The 15,808-nt window shown below is 33.8% G+C and overlaps 1 long non-coding RNA gene across 4 annotated transcripts in view; it reads right to left on the bottom strand.

Moving 5' to 3' along the window:
• The window catches only part of LOC125802970 (uncharacterized), a 100,253-nt gene that overhangs the window by 72,094 nt on the left and 12,351 nt on the right, over window positions 1-15,808 (bottom strand). The window contains exon 1 of one of the 4 annotated variants that reach the window (XR_007440017.1): window positions 11,728-12,035. The exons of 1 other annotated variant lie outside the window; for it this stretch is intronic. This is a non-coding gene — a long non-coding RNA (uncharacterized LOC125802970). Of the gene's footprint in view, window positions 1-11,727; window positions 12,036-15,808 lie in introns of those variants that run through there. 2 more of the 4 variants (XR_007440018.1, XR_007440015.1) reach the window with 2 other exon arrangements.

Genomic DNA, 15,808 nt, shown 5'->3' with positions numbered 1-15,808 from the left:
AAATTCAATGCAAAGAACATTTGAAATACAAATAACAGTAGCATCAATATAACACCAGGCGTGTTACACAATAATCTGCACAGCTGGGTGAAAAACAAAAGTAATCAAAATCTCAAATCAAACTGCTAAAATTCAAGAAAGGCAGTTTTTCAGATATTTCAAATAATCTTACTTATATATACAATAAGGATACACATACAACCAGTACATTAAATAACAGTACTTACCACAGTAAAAAAGTAATATCTAACTAATTATACTAATTAGAGTCTAGTCAAGACATTATTACCGTAATCATTACAAGATTTTAACACCTAAAACAGCTTCAAATACTGTTAATTAACAATGAAATTAGGATATTTGTTTAGAAGTTAGGAATGCTCAATAATGCCCTAACTCTAAACAAGAGTCAATTTATATTTAGTTGAGACACTCTGTGGTGAGTACTAATGTACTTTTAATTAATGTACTGTTAACTAATGTACTTTTAATTAATGTACTGTTAATTAATGTACGCTTTCTGTGACAGTGATACAGTGTTGAAATTAAATAATAAGATCTATTAGCTATAGATCTTATTTTAGATAGATCTATCTCTAATCATTTAAACATTACAGCAAACAGCAACATACGGTACGTGTCTGATAAACCAGTAGGCATTACACCTACACACTTATCCCACCCTTCAGATCAAAATAAGTACCATAAATTGCACAATGAACTAATGTAACTGAAGGATAAGCTGAAGTCTTTAGTCTGGATTAGCGATGTTTAAAAGTCGTGACTTGTTCTGAACTGCAGATTTGCGTGAAAAAGGCCCCGGTAAAGCCTGTCAACAGGAGCAGTGAGGAAGCGTGATCATTATCACAGAGGAAACCAGCGCGCAGGCGGCCAGCACACTCCACACTGTACAGAAATCATCTGTTCTATCAACTAATATAAAAATAATGTCCCAGTCACCTGAGTACTGAGCACTGAGCTTCAGCAACAACATGAACACACACTATAATTTAAGGCATAGATGTTAATCACAGCTGACTTCACTACAGTGTTTATAAAAATGCTTGTAAATTACTGACAGTAAAATCTGAAATAGACCTAAAAGAACAGCAAATAAACACAATAATAAGATTATACTCTAAATGCCAGTAAAGTGTATTGTGCGCTGTGCGTTGCCAGTGAGTGTGTGTGTGTGTTTCATAATGCTTTTGTTTGCATGTAAAAAAGTGTATAAACTTAAACTACAAAGTTTAAATCTAACTATATCTCAAAGCTAAAGAGAAATTTTAAAAAATGTCTCAGTCACAAAACATGGAAATAGAGTTAGAAATTCAACACAAAGTGAAATTTAAATTACAGTATATGAAAAAACACTCTTCTAAAATAGCACCAGTGATGTTAATCTGCACAGCTGAATGACTTATACATATTAAAAATATTAAATATGTATTGTATATTTAAAAATAAATATGTATTTTTAAAAATAATCCCTATTTACATAGATAGTGATATAATTTGATAGTGATGTTCTGGTATACTAAAACAAACAAACCCTTTCGTGCGTGTAACAGACCAGGCCTTGTGATTTTGTCAGTAACTCGTGATAAAACAATAGAGTCAAAACAATGCAGTAAATGAGTGTAATTTAAAATAGGTGTGATACATTTATTCAACATTAATATGTGCGCATCAGCTTTAAATTTAATTTATTGAATGTGCTGTATCTCAATAAAATAGCATATTGGTGTTTTACACTATTTTGTAAATAATCAAAGAAAGAAGGATCAGTAAAACATGTGTTTATATGATTTATAAATAAAATGATGGTAAAATATATATGATAATGTTATCTGATTCATTATTTAAATAGGAGTTTTGTGAGAGTATAAAGGCTGTGTAACTTGGTAGGTGGTTCTTGTATCTGTTCAGACACGAGTGAAGTTAATGCAGCTAAATCTTTACTCTAAAAAAACAATAGACGTCATAATAATTCCCAGTGTTAATTTAACGGTGAAATGTGGTTGAAATAATGTCATTTGTAGTTTTAATGTTGAAAAAATGTTGAAGCAATGTTTAATACTAAATGGTTAGGATGGTTTTGATAAGAAAATACATGTAAACAAGGTAAACATTTTAACTTACAGCCAAAATAATGTCTTTGTCTTATAAATAAAATTATTATTATGATTTATTATATTTTAGCCCCTTCTAATATCTAAATTTATGAAACAACCACAACAGACTATAGAAAGTAAAGTTTGTGAACAAAGGGTGAGCTGTGTAAACTCTGCTTCAATCTGAAGAAGCTTTTCTGCACTTAGTGTTTCTGCATTTAGAGTGCTGTTTGATCTACAGTACTAGTTAAACTTTTGGACACTTTCTTATTCAATGGTTTTCTTTATTTCTTTATATAATTTATTTTCTATGTTATAGATTAATATTAAGGTCATGAAAACCATTACGGGACACATATGAAATCATGTAGTAAACAGTAATAAAGGTGTTAGTCCTCCACAACCCCCTGATCTAAACCTGATGAACTGAGATGGTGATTTGAGGTGATTTAAGATGAGCTGAAGATTTACAGCGTGAAGGAAAAGTAGCAACTATTGTTCAGCACCTCCAGAAACTCCTTCAAGACACTGAGATAAAAACAATTCCAGGTGACTCTCTCTCTCATGAAGACACTGAGATAAAAAAAAAATACCAAGAGTGCACAGATCTGCCCTTAAATATAAATGTCTTACTTTTGTTTAACACTTTTTGTTTACTTAATAATTTTGCATGTGTCCCTGTATAGCTTGAATGTATTCAATATTAAATTTACAATGTAAAAATGCATAAAAAGAAAGAAAACACACTGAATGAAAAGAGCTGTGTCCAAACTTTTGACTGGTACATTATGTACATCCACTGTTTTCAACAGTAATTTAACAATAATATGGCATTGATTCAGCTGTGAATAAACATTGAAATGCTAGCTGGGATTATTATTATAAGTCAAGCCTTTAATACTGAAATACTTTATGTATTTATTAAAAAATACTTTTACTGCTTTTACAGGATCTATAAGGTCTGGTGAGATAACCTGCTGACTGAAGCAGAGTGACACTGATGTGTTATTAGCTAAATAACAACAGGAAATGTTCTTAATTTGACACATACATTTCACACACTGTAGCTTTTCAGTTTTAAACTAAAACACACGGTATTGAGGGACCTATAGTCTATATAATATAGCTAATAAACTCATAGTGTGTTATTAAGATCTATTAAAATCTGCTTTTCTAAAAACTGTATTTAAAAAAAAAACTATATGCAGGCATACTGTACTGTCCAAACCTACTACAGTATTAATAAAGTGGATTATTAACCAACATAAACGCAGAAAAGGCTCGTTTTAGCCCTTTATTTTCCTTTTGTTTGAAACTGAATTGATTTCTGAGAGGAAAAACAATAACAGGGCTGATTTGTGTAAGAGCGCCGCCACCCTCTGGCCGCGGGCGGTACTGCAGCCAGCAGAGCGGCTCAGTGCTGCTACAGCTTTAGCTTAAACCAGGAAGCTTTAGAAACATCATTATAAAACAACACAGATCCGGGTAAGAACTAAAGCAGGTAAAAAGCTATCAGTGCTATCAACATAAATTAAATAAAAATGCCTAAATAAGCCGAGCTGATCACTGTTATACACCTCATTTATACAGAAACTCACTCAAGTTCAGAAATAAGAGAATAGAAAGATCAGTTCCAAAGCAGGACATCATGTCCTTTCATCAACAAATTCCATCAAATTAAACAATTAATAGCATTGATCTGTGGTAAAATGTATGTTCCTTTCTTCCTTAACATAATGAAATCTATAGTAATATAACTCCATCCATTACAGACAATAAAAGGTAATTCATAACTAAAACAATGTAAATGTTTTGGTATACAAACATACTGTGTATTTATTAGGCATGATAAACTATACCTTCTACTAAAAAGATGAACATTCAGTAAATATTTTGCACAAGAAGAACGTGACATGTCCAGGATACACTACTTTTACCCAAAATGTAAATCAGCTTCCATTATATTAAATATAAAATATCATAAGAAGTACTGACAAACCACTAAAGCACATTGTTCCCTATATATATCCAATCGGCTCCTGGCACCACATTAAAAATGTGGTCTATCACTAAAAGCCACCTCTGCTAAGCTGTGCATTTTTGTTTTATATACTATGCAGCTGCCAGGTTTCAGTGTTGTAGGCTGTAAGAGTAAGTTACCATTATCATGTGTTGCTGAGGTTTTTGGTATGAGTTGACCTGGTGCTTCAGTGCTCACTCTTATGCTACCACAATATTATGCTGTTAGTGTTTATATATATAAAAAAAAATATATATATATATATATATATATATATAGCTTGAACTGTGTCAGTTGTCAAACTAAATTCTTTAAACCCACAATACTGGAAATAACAAGTAAAAATTAAAAAGAAAAAAAACATTAAATAAAAATACTGTGTTAAATTATAAAATGTAACGTTTTTTTTAGCTTAACTGATTCAAAGCTAAATGATGACATAAATGAGTCAAGCAGAGTCAACAAATATGTTATTTCAGTACGACTCATCAGTATGTACACAGCAATGACTACAAGTAGAAAGACAATAAACAAAGCTGCCGCTTCTGCTGACGTACTAAACTCACAGAAAACAATCTGACATAGCACTCCAAAGCTTAGTCTTCAAAAAGGCAAAGGGCAAAACCCTGTAGTATGTTTGCATTTTAGAAAAATGTGTCACGATAATGTGAGAGTTTCATCTCTTCTTATTCGTCTCCTGAGTTTAGTCAGATGTGGTCAAATCTAAAGCATCAGGTTTTTCAGAGGCTGGAGCAGAATGGCGGTAAATGCTTTTACAAATGACGAAGCATAACATTGCACCACAACAGTCTACAACCTGCGAGCACTGCCTGAAATAGCTGCAAACAAATATAGACCTTCAACAAAACACCAATGTATACTGTATATATAAGGTATATACTCAGAAAGAGTTTATAATATGATTACTAGCTATTAGTACAAAATCACTACCAGGCTAATGATTGCTATGTTGCTAATGTGAATAATATACAATAAAATGTAGTATATATAGGAAAAATATAATTATTTAGGTGGTAATAATAAGTCAGTTATTTGTGAGAGATGAACAGACATTTATCAGATTGTGCTTATATGCAGTAATTGTCCTTTAATAATATAGAAGAGAAAAAACATTTAGATAAATGTTTACATAGTATATATATTGTCTGTACATGCTAACCAAAACAACCTGCATTCAATCTAATAAACCAAATTAAACAGAGAGAACCGTATTCATCTTTACTATATTAAAATCCAAAGTATACATGTTGATTTAAAGCAATTTTTACAATTTCTAACAATACACATTTTTGATATGGTAACTGTCTTAGACTTACATAAGTTAAATACCTTAAACTCTTTCTTTACTTTCTCATGCAATGTCCACATCAATAAACAACCAATAAACACATCCTAAATAGTTCCATAAGTTTGGTAATCAAAGGGTTAATATTTACAAAAGCTTTTTTCAGCTTTAAAATAAAAATAATTACACTCACACTCACGCTTCCATACATTTAAACTAATAAATCTATTCAAAGGTTCATCAGGGAACCAACAGAGGTTCCTACATGGGACTGCTTCAAGAAAACAGAACTTTTATCTGGTGTCAAACATCTATATACAGTATTATTATAAGTACAGTATTATTAATATAAGCATTTTAAAATAAACAGACCAACTATTAAACATATTACACAACCATGGAAGTAAGAAAAACAATAATGCAGGGCATCCAGAACCCGGAGGGAGTGATTGGCACGCAAGTACCCATCATCTCCGTGCCCTTCGCTCGGTCTAAACGCTGCCTTATCTGACCAGCTCAAGCCTGGGGCAGCTTGTTTCGTATCAGTGGGCCGTGCTAATCTCGATCAGCACACATCACAATTTTCCTCTAATCTCATTAATTGCTCTGAACCCACGCCACAGACTGGGCACCTCCGACAAAGTGCAGCATCATCAGCTCTGAATTCCCTAAATTACATATACCAAACATCCTGAGAGCATCAGTGAAATACAGTGAGTGAATGTGTGATCGTTCATCTGACCTTATTTACAGGATGTAGGAGTGCTGGGTTAGTGCTGGAGATAAAACATTAGATCATTTCAAAAGTATTTCTTTACTTCTACAGCTCTGTTCTGAACATTTAACCTCTCAAATAAACTATTTAAATGTTTAAATGTTTTACATTTAATATAACTAGTTCTGACCTGATTTTAAGAAAATAAAATGTCAAAATACAATACAAATTGTGAAATGTCATTTACTGCATGTGACATCCTGTATTTTTAACCTTAAAATGTTTACAGTTATGTATATTTTCTTTTATCAGTTTCTCCCTCTCAAGCACAATATGCTTAGTTTTTCAGTATTCACAGTTTCCAGTTGGGCTGACTCAAACCAGAACATCCCTTTGGGCCTGGACCACCCACACCCCTACAGTGCATCAGCAACCTTCTTTGAACCCGGTGACACTTAGAGAAAACCTGCTGATTCGCACCACTACTACACACAGAAACCGTGCAGAAATGACTAACGACTTCACAAACAATAATTTGTTTAGTTCGCTCTGACGGTAAATAAAACCGAAACCCGGCGCCGATGATCAAACAAGCAATTTCTCAGTCATTTTACGCCAGATTCAAATCGAACAACCGATACCGAGCTTTAACCTATGACATTAACGTGACATTTCAAATTCCTAACCACCGCACCTGACATCATATTTACCAGAAAGGTTCACAACTAATAACACCACTAAAATCAGTACAAACCTTTTTAATGCATGAAAACACAACGTTTCTGTTGGTTATGATTATCATAGCAGACCTGTCTTGTACTACTGGAATATGTTTTTTGTTTATTACATTATTACATTTTGTTTAATCTTATATAATGATTGTAATGTTTTTTGAGAGACCAATGTAACTATAAACTGTAAATTTCGATATTTACAATACATAATTTTTAATTATATGCATATCTACAGCTTAACAACAAGTATAGTACAGTAAATACAATATTTTAAAATGTAAATTTTAACTAAGATACCACTTTTACAACTACAATAAAAAGTCACAAATTACATAACATAACTTGACAAATGACAGTAAAAATACTGTTAAATTGTTTAGTAATAATTAAGTAATTCAGTCTCAACTAATTAAAACTATTTATGGGCACTATTAACAATGTTATTAAACTTTACAAAATGATAATGCTTAGGAATGTTAAATAATGTAAATAATAATGAACTGAGACATTAGTGTGTTAATTAATAATTAGTTGAGACATTCTAGAGATTATTTGAGAAGTTCTGTTCTGTGAAGTTACTGAATTACCAGTTTAAATATGGAAATTAAATTATCCACTGATATTATAGTTCTTTCAATTTTTATATTTTAAACAAACTGTAATAAGATCTTCAAGACAAGACTTAAATCTTTAGCAAATAGTGGTCTATATTTTGCCTGGATCTGCTAATAAGAATTTAATGCTAGTAATGGGTTATGATTCTATACAGTACCACAATTACACTTGTTTTTACAGTTATTTAGAGCATGCTACCAAAGGCAACATTAGTGGTCAAATTCAGTTCCTAAATGACGTGTTGTCTGTGCAATACAGCAGCCAGCTATACTCAATAAATGACGTGGTGCTTTGTTAAACTAAAATATAACTGTAGTTATATCTCTATAGGCAAAAAACAACAGTAACAGAAGATCACAAATATGGAAGCCATGTTAGATGAAGTTCTGATCACTAAATACACACATATATACTGTATATATATATGCTCAGCCAGACTCTTGTGGCACTTGTATATAGAATTACTATACATATATATACATGAATTGAAATACTGTATGTCATTTTATACAGTATATTCATGTAGTTTATATAGTTAGTATAAAATACCACATTTCTTACCTTCTGCCACAGTTCTGTAAGCACTTTTCACACCCAGTCTAAACTCTAAGACTATCGCTATTAAAGAATCGGTTATTTTAAGTGAGAGTTCAATTGTCTGAACTAAAAGTTGTACGTTCAGAGTAAAATTTATTAAGGGATTTTTTTTTATTTTCTGCTGGGTAGCAAAATGCTGAGTCATTTGTGTCATGGCTGCCCACGCATGCAGCCCCACGCAGCCCTGCTCACTGCACCGTGAGCTCCACAGCCAGCGGTTTGCTAACAAGCCTCGTTTACAGTAAACCGTAGTGGGGCATTTCTCTCAAAGGAGGGCTTAATTCAACTATACCATATTCAACCATGCTCTCTTACATCACCAAGATGCACCGTTTGTTTAGTTTTAATAAAGTTTATATATGTTTTAAACAGGACTGTGAGCTACAGTTGACATAAATACATTGAACCAACCATATAACACTATATAGTGGACAACTTTAAAATAATAGTAATTTATAAAGGAGTTTACTAATGGTTATTAATTAGGTTGTAAATACTTAAAAAAAAAACAATAATAAGCATCTAAATCACAGTGGCCTGCCATTTGTGAAATAGTGATTCCAAATGAATTTATAGTGTTAATCCTCAGATCTTTCTGGATGCTTGTATTAGTTATTTTTTTCCATGGGTCAGCATTAACATATTTAATTTTCTTTTTAATAATTTTCTTTTTTTTTTATTCATTTAACTACCCAGATTAATTACCTATTCACTAAACCTATTAAATGACTAACCTGAATTTCTATATTATTTTATTAGATACGTCAATGCTGAATGACAGAAAAGACAAAGATAAGAGAAGTCACTATGTTTTTAAAAAGTATTTACAACCTAATTAAATATCATTATATGAATCCTTTATAAACTATTTATAAATCCCTTATGAATTAGCTTTACTGCTAATAAAAAAGTTAAAAAAGTTAAGTAGCAGGAAATGAAAACTTAAGTTAGCATAACTTAGAACATCAAGTTATTACAACTAAAAGGAAACTTGATTTAACTTTTTTATTTTTGTTATTCTGTAAGACCTGATAAGTTGAGTTTACTTAACTTTTTTAAGGCAACCGGTTTGCTCAAATGTTATAAGTAATAGGGAATGAAAACTTGAGTTAGCATAAAGTAAAACATCAAGTTGTTACAACTAAATGGGAAACATGATTTATTGCTAAGGGAGCCCAGGGGGAATCACTACACACTGATGGTGAGTGTCAGAAACTGTTGGACACACCCAGTATGCAAATAGATGTGACAGAAGCCAATGGAAAAGAAGCTGCCAGAGACAGACTAAACTCAGTTATTATTATTAAGTTGGTTCCACTCAAAAATATCTCATTTTGAATGTATATGTGTATCAACTAACTCAAAATAGTTGAGTACTGTTTAAAAATATCCAATTTTATGTAAAACAGACTTAAATCATTTGAGTTCAGACAACGTATGGGTTTACGGTGCAGGCTTTGCAGATGATATTGATATTGTGGATGTCATCTGTACTTCCTGAACATTGAACATCTGCATATTTCAATACAACAACAGCATAATTAGTTAAGTCGTCATGGTTTATGTGGATTTAGTGTATTGCAGTTAAATCATGCCTGTATGTATGTTAAATGCCTTTTGAACACATTTATTACAATGCACAATATAATACACATAATACCTCACTATGACAGTCAAAAGCTTGCATAATAACACAAAAGGACTTATAGTGACATACACTAAAAGTCAAAATTCAGTATTTTTTATATTATTTTATTTTTGGATATTGTAAATTAATACTAAAGTCATCCAAACTATGAAGAAAAACATTTGGAATAATTTAATTCACAAAAATGTGTTAAACAAACCAGAATATGTTTTATATTTTAGATTCTTCAAAGTAGCACCTCTGGCTTAGATGATCAGTTTTACACATCTTGGCTGGATTTTCTCAGTCAGCTTTATGAGGTAGAGTCCCCTGGAATTCAGGCTTTCAGTTAACAGCTGTGCTGAACTTATCAAGAGTTAATTACTTGAATTTTTTGTCTCTTAATGTGTTTGAGAGCATCAGTTGTGAAGTTGTAAAGAGGTAGAGTTGGTATACAGTGAATAGCTATATTATAAGGCATTTTTTAAACCTGTCTTTGTTGTGTCACATCTTTACAGTTTATAAGCTGTTATTTACAGTATGTCACTAAAATTACTTTTAATTTTAAGTGACTATGCAAGCTTATGACATTCATTATAAGGTACTATGTATACTATACAATGCACTATTACTATACATGCATATGAATACATGACTCTGTTACTGAAATATATACATATAGTTTAGGATATTACCTAATTCAATTAAACTAATGCCACTTCTACACTACAATGAATAGACTACACCACAACATATACTACATATACTATTACTATTATGAAATCAAGATTTATACACAGATACTAACTTTATAATTACATCTTTAAAAATCAAAACATGAGGTGCCTACAGATTCCCTTCAGGACACCTGTTTTATCATATAAACCACATTTCCAGTTGCAAATCTCAGTGCCAGATTTTATAATATAAATAAAAGCCATTGTTAATCCATTTTACCATGTATAGTAAAGCTGCAGCACATAGTTCTCATTATATTACAATGCCCTGCCCCTTCTGAACTAAAGATAGACATGGGGGAGTTGCGTTTTCCCACAATGAATAGAGGATAGATACAGAACATCAGTGGGAAAGCCAAGAGGTCAGCTGGGCTTCCTTTTCCGTCACTGCACTACACTTTTCTCTGCAGCAAGCTTCTACACAATAATACACACACACAGACGCACAAAAAGCAATGTCAACCTATTTTTCTTTCTTTTTTGTTTGGTACTGTAAACTAATTGGTGAACTCTCAGAATAGTAGAATCTCTTAAAGTGTGTGCATCCTAACTATAGTGGGTAGTCTGTGAATGGATGAGGTTTGCAAACATGGAAACCTAACGTTTGTTTTGTAAATATATTTTGAATTACAAGTGATCAGTTTTTTTAGACTACATATTAGAGAAATCCAAAGGGTTGCCTTAAATAAGAAATTTTTCACATAAACATCACTTTCAAGTTTGACTATTTCACAATGTTACCAAAGTTTCTTTTTAAATTTTAAAGGCAGGGAATCATTACCAATATATATACCGTACACACATATGTAATTTAGTTCCAAGACTAATAAGAGCAGTGTTAGTCATTGCCTCTGTCAAAAAGCATATATGTCTAACTAAAGCAGGCAGTGCAAGTCCTCAACTTGAGCATTCAGACTCTGTTTCTAAGCACGGCTGTTTGTTTAAAAACTGCAATAAAGCAAACAAACTAGAGCTCAAACTGTTCAAACTGTTACACACTGTGTAATTTATAGTCAGCACTGTACTAAATGCCAATAATCCACAAGTTAAGATCTCCATACATCTCTACTCTACAGTGAAATCATTCATGTCTGAAAGTTAAATAACCAAAAGTACAAATAAAACGCTAAAACTTCACTCGGCACCTTTAACCATTCCGTCTGTAACAGTAAACGTCCAGAAGTATCAAGAGTAAGAGCTGCACACTGATCCTGTATATGATTAACTTCCTTTCAAGCAGTATTGATTAGGCAGTGACTTACCATTTCCCCTTCATTCTCCTACCAGCTATAAACACAGAGCTGAAAAATGAACAAATGGGCCAGAAACAGACCAGAAACACAGCAAACCTGCCTCCCCCACATTCACACACACATACACACACACACTCACACACCCTCTCTCAAAGCACTAGAGAAATCCAGATGAGTCAAAGAGCTACAGTGTAAGGCTAACGGAATGGAACGCTCATGAAGCACTGAGTCACAAAACTACCGCTTCCTCTCCCCGACATGCCTCTCATAACTCCACATATGACTAAGCAAGTTCCCACAACAACACATGGGAGGTCTGTGCAGCCCAGAAAGACCAAAGGGTTTCAAAGTCTGACCCCTGACCGAGACGTGGGCATATATATATATATATATATATACACATGTGCGTTTAGAACAGAAAGTGATTTCATTAAAGCAAAGAAAAAGACTTCCTACACTTATTAGAGCCATGACAGTTCAAAGTAATCTTGGGCTTGGTGAGTGATGGAGGGGGAAGAAAAGGCTCTTCGGTTTCAGAGGAAAGGTCATGAAGAGGCACAGGGACCGGACATGATGCAACATCGCTTTTGAAGTGGGAGTTCATGGGAACACGAGGTCCATGGGAAAAAGAAACAAATGCTTATACTCTGCTGAGATTGCTAACATTTATGCTGGTCTTTGACCTCATTCAGTCAAATCAGAGTAAAACTGTTACTGTTACACTGTAAAATGCCAAAATACAATAGAGCTCATACACTATATTGCCAAAGATATTGGCTCACCCATACAAATAGATGAATTCAGGTGTTGCAATCACTTCCATAGTCACATGTGTAGAAAAGCAAGGACCTAGGCAGGCAGACTGCTTCTACAAACATAAGTATAAGAATGGGTCTCTCTCAGGAGCTCAGTGACTTCCAGTGTGGTGCAGTGATAGGATGCAGCACCTGTGCAACAAGTCCAGTCGTGAAATTTCCTCACTACTAAATATTCCACAGTGAACAAAGACAAATCGATAGAGAAGTCTATGTTTGGTGGTTGACAGGAAAACGCTACTTGTCTGACTACTTTGCGCCAAGTGTAAAGTTTGGTGGAGGGGGGATATTAACTATGGTGTGTGTGTTTTTTTTTCAGGAGTTGGGCTCGGCCACTTAGTCCCAGTGAAATTAACTCTTAATGCTTTAGCATACCAAGAGATTTTGGGCGATTTGGGAGATTTTGTATGCTCCCAACTTTGTGCACCAGTGCACAAAGCAATCTCTATAAATACATTGATGAGCGAGTTTGGTGTGAAAGAACTTGACTGGAGACTGTGAGCCAGGCCTATTTGTTTAGTGTCATTAGTGTCAGATGAATACTGATCCCATAAACACACTCCCAAACCTTGTTTAAAGCCTTCCCAGAAGAGCCAATAGTGGACTGATATGACATTAAACCTTACGAGAATCATATAATCTGTTAGAATAAGAACCCTACCTGTTCTTTTAGTTAACTAGTGTTGAGCATATTCGAGTATATTCTGTATCATCTTGATTGTTGCTTTTTAATGTCCTATTGTATTATAACTTTTTTTACTGATTTTTAAATGCTTTTCTTAGTTTTTTTGTATACATGTATTTTATCTCTGTTTATGTAAAGCACTTAAAATTCACCCCTGTGTATGAAAGGTGTTTTACAAATAAACATGCCCTGCTTTGCCTCATGCAAATTTTAATGTGTTCATTCAATATTAATATTAAAAGTGTAAAAATTGAAGAAAGGAACTGTGATTGACAGTTCCCTGACCTGATCTAAAACTCCACCCACAAGCTCATATGCTAAAATGTTAAAGATACTATCCACAAGCTGGCACATTGCTGCACATCACAGTTTTAAAACAACAACAACATAAATGATAATAAAAAGTACAATTTAATGATACAAACTTTCCTATACAAATATACAATAAGCCATTCGATAAGAAACCAATCATCGATCACCAACCAACAACTACTCTACATGTATTTAGCAATGGTTTTAACAGCCTATTGAGGTCACTGTAGATTTGCATACAGCTTTAGTACCACAGTAGATACACTATCAGATATATCAGATTTACCACTGAGTTCCTCAGCGCCATTTTAAGCTGAGTGTTTTCATACAAAAGCATGCTAATCAAAGCTATTTTAAAACTAATTTTAGTCACAATTACGAAGCTTTTATAAAGCTGAACTCCAAAAAGTGATAACAGGAGAAAGATTCAATCAGTAAAGTCCTGAAATCAAACCATGCTTGCATTTTAAGCTTCTCTGCAGAGGCATCTACTGTACAGAATGACTCACTGTGATGCAGTGTCTACCCTCTCCTCCTTCTTTCACTTGTGAATAATCTCCAGCAGCGCATTCCTTCTCTTAACTTTCAGTCTGACTCGTAAATCATATTGCAAACTGTGGGTCATCTGGGGTGAATATTTATAATACAAGCGAGTCACTTTCAGTAGCGAAGAACCTAATCTCCCCACCAAACACACACAGCTAAATTCCTCTACAGGTTTGACTCAAAACCCAAACCCCCTAGAGGTTTTATCATTTTTATTATTAATTTGCAATGAATATTGTCAATTACTATAATAACTTGACTATAAGTTCTAGTGTTGACTAATTATTAAGTTGTAACTTCACCTCACTACACAAAGAAATCCAGCCTGTCTCTCTCACATACAGCCTGTTTATATGCCCACTGAAAATAAATGTATTTTACTACAATGCAAACATATTTAAGAAGCTTTGTTGGACTGGAGTTTGTCTGGAGTTCTCTTGAGTCTCTGAACGAATCATCTTCATACTTGACTGCATACGTCTGCTGTGTTCTTGCTGGAGTGTGTGTTCGGGGGGGAGGGGTTGGGGGCATGACATGTGCAGGTGTGATGGATCACAGTATAAACCAATAAGGTGTCGGAATGGTATATGTTTATACTTATTATCCAAACACAATTAAATGCACTCTATCTGGATGGAGAGATTTACCTGGATAGGGTTTTTTTAATGTTAAGAAGACTGAATGAAAACAAGCTGACCTGAAATAGGAGTAAAGAGGCTATTTTTTGAAAACATTTACCTCAGTAAAGTATAGATAACCAACATATCTAAGGTAGCAAAGTATCTGCACTTCATTACCTGACACCTCTACTGGTTTCTATTCCAAATACACACCGGAAAAGCTCTGTCAGAGGGGAAATGAGTAACTGCTGATCATAAGATTCCCACAAAGTACTGTATTCCACACACAATGAACTTCCTGTAATCGGTAGAAACAACAAAAACAAGAATAACGAAACAAGAATGTGAAAGAGGAAAAAAGCAGAAGGTTAATTAGATTCAGAGTTCCAGAAGGCCATCTTTTCCGGAGGCTGGTGGGTGTGCAGTATCTGAGTCACGGACAGAGAGAGCTGATTTATGGGTTAGTAGTGTAGCAGTACTGAATTATTCTGTATAAACTGCAGACTTCAGTCAGTGAAGGCTTTAACAAAGAGATCAGAGGAATTTTTACATCCCTGTCTAGTCTCTGCCCCTCCCCCACCATCTGCTGACAGGAATGCTGCACTGTCCTGAATTCACACAGGGCTCCATCAGCCTACAAACTCCTATGATGCACCATGTAAAATAAATTATTTTTCAAACAGCAAACTATTTTTGGTTAGTTGAATGTTGACCGAATGTTTAGTTATATGAATTTGGCAGGATTTTTAGTGACATAAATAATAAAGCGCTGTTTCAACACAATTTTCTGACTAACCCAGTCTAAATATATTCCATTAAACACTAAAATACAAAAGCCATTTTCTGGCAACTTTATCGTCTGTATTGGACAACTTCAATTTCTATATAGTTCTTTTTCATCTGATGTCGTGAAGCAGCTTTAACAGAACAGAGAATCAGACAAAAACACTGAACATATAATACAGAACCCCCAGTGAGCGCAGAGACAAGGAAAAACTCCCTCAAAACTGGAGGGGAAAGAAACTCTGGGAGGACTAAGACATATAATGGGGGACCATCCTACCACTGGTCAAACAGCATTTAGACACCAAGTGCTTTACAGTTACTTTCAA

Source organism: Astyanax mexicanus, chromosome 7, assembly GCF_023375975.1.
Source record: "Astyanax mexicanus isolate ESR-SI-001 chromosome 7, AstMex3_surface, whole genome shotgun sequence".
Taxonomy (NCBI): domain Eukaryota; kingdom Metazoa; phylum Chordata; class Actinopteri; order Characiformes; family Acestrorhamphidae; genus Astyanax; species Astyanax mexicanus.
This window is presented reverse-complemented; position numbering and strand designations above follow the sequence as displayed.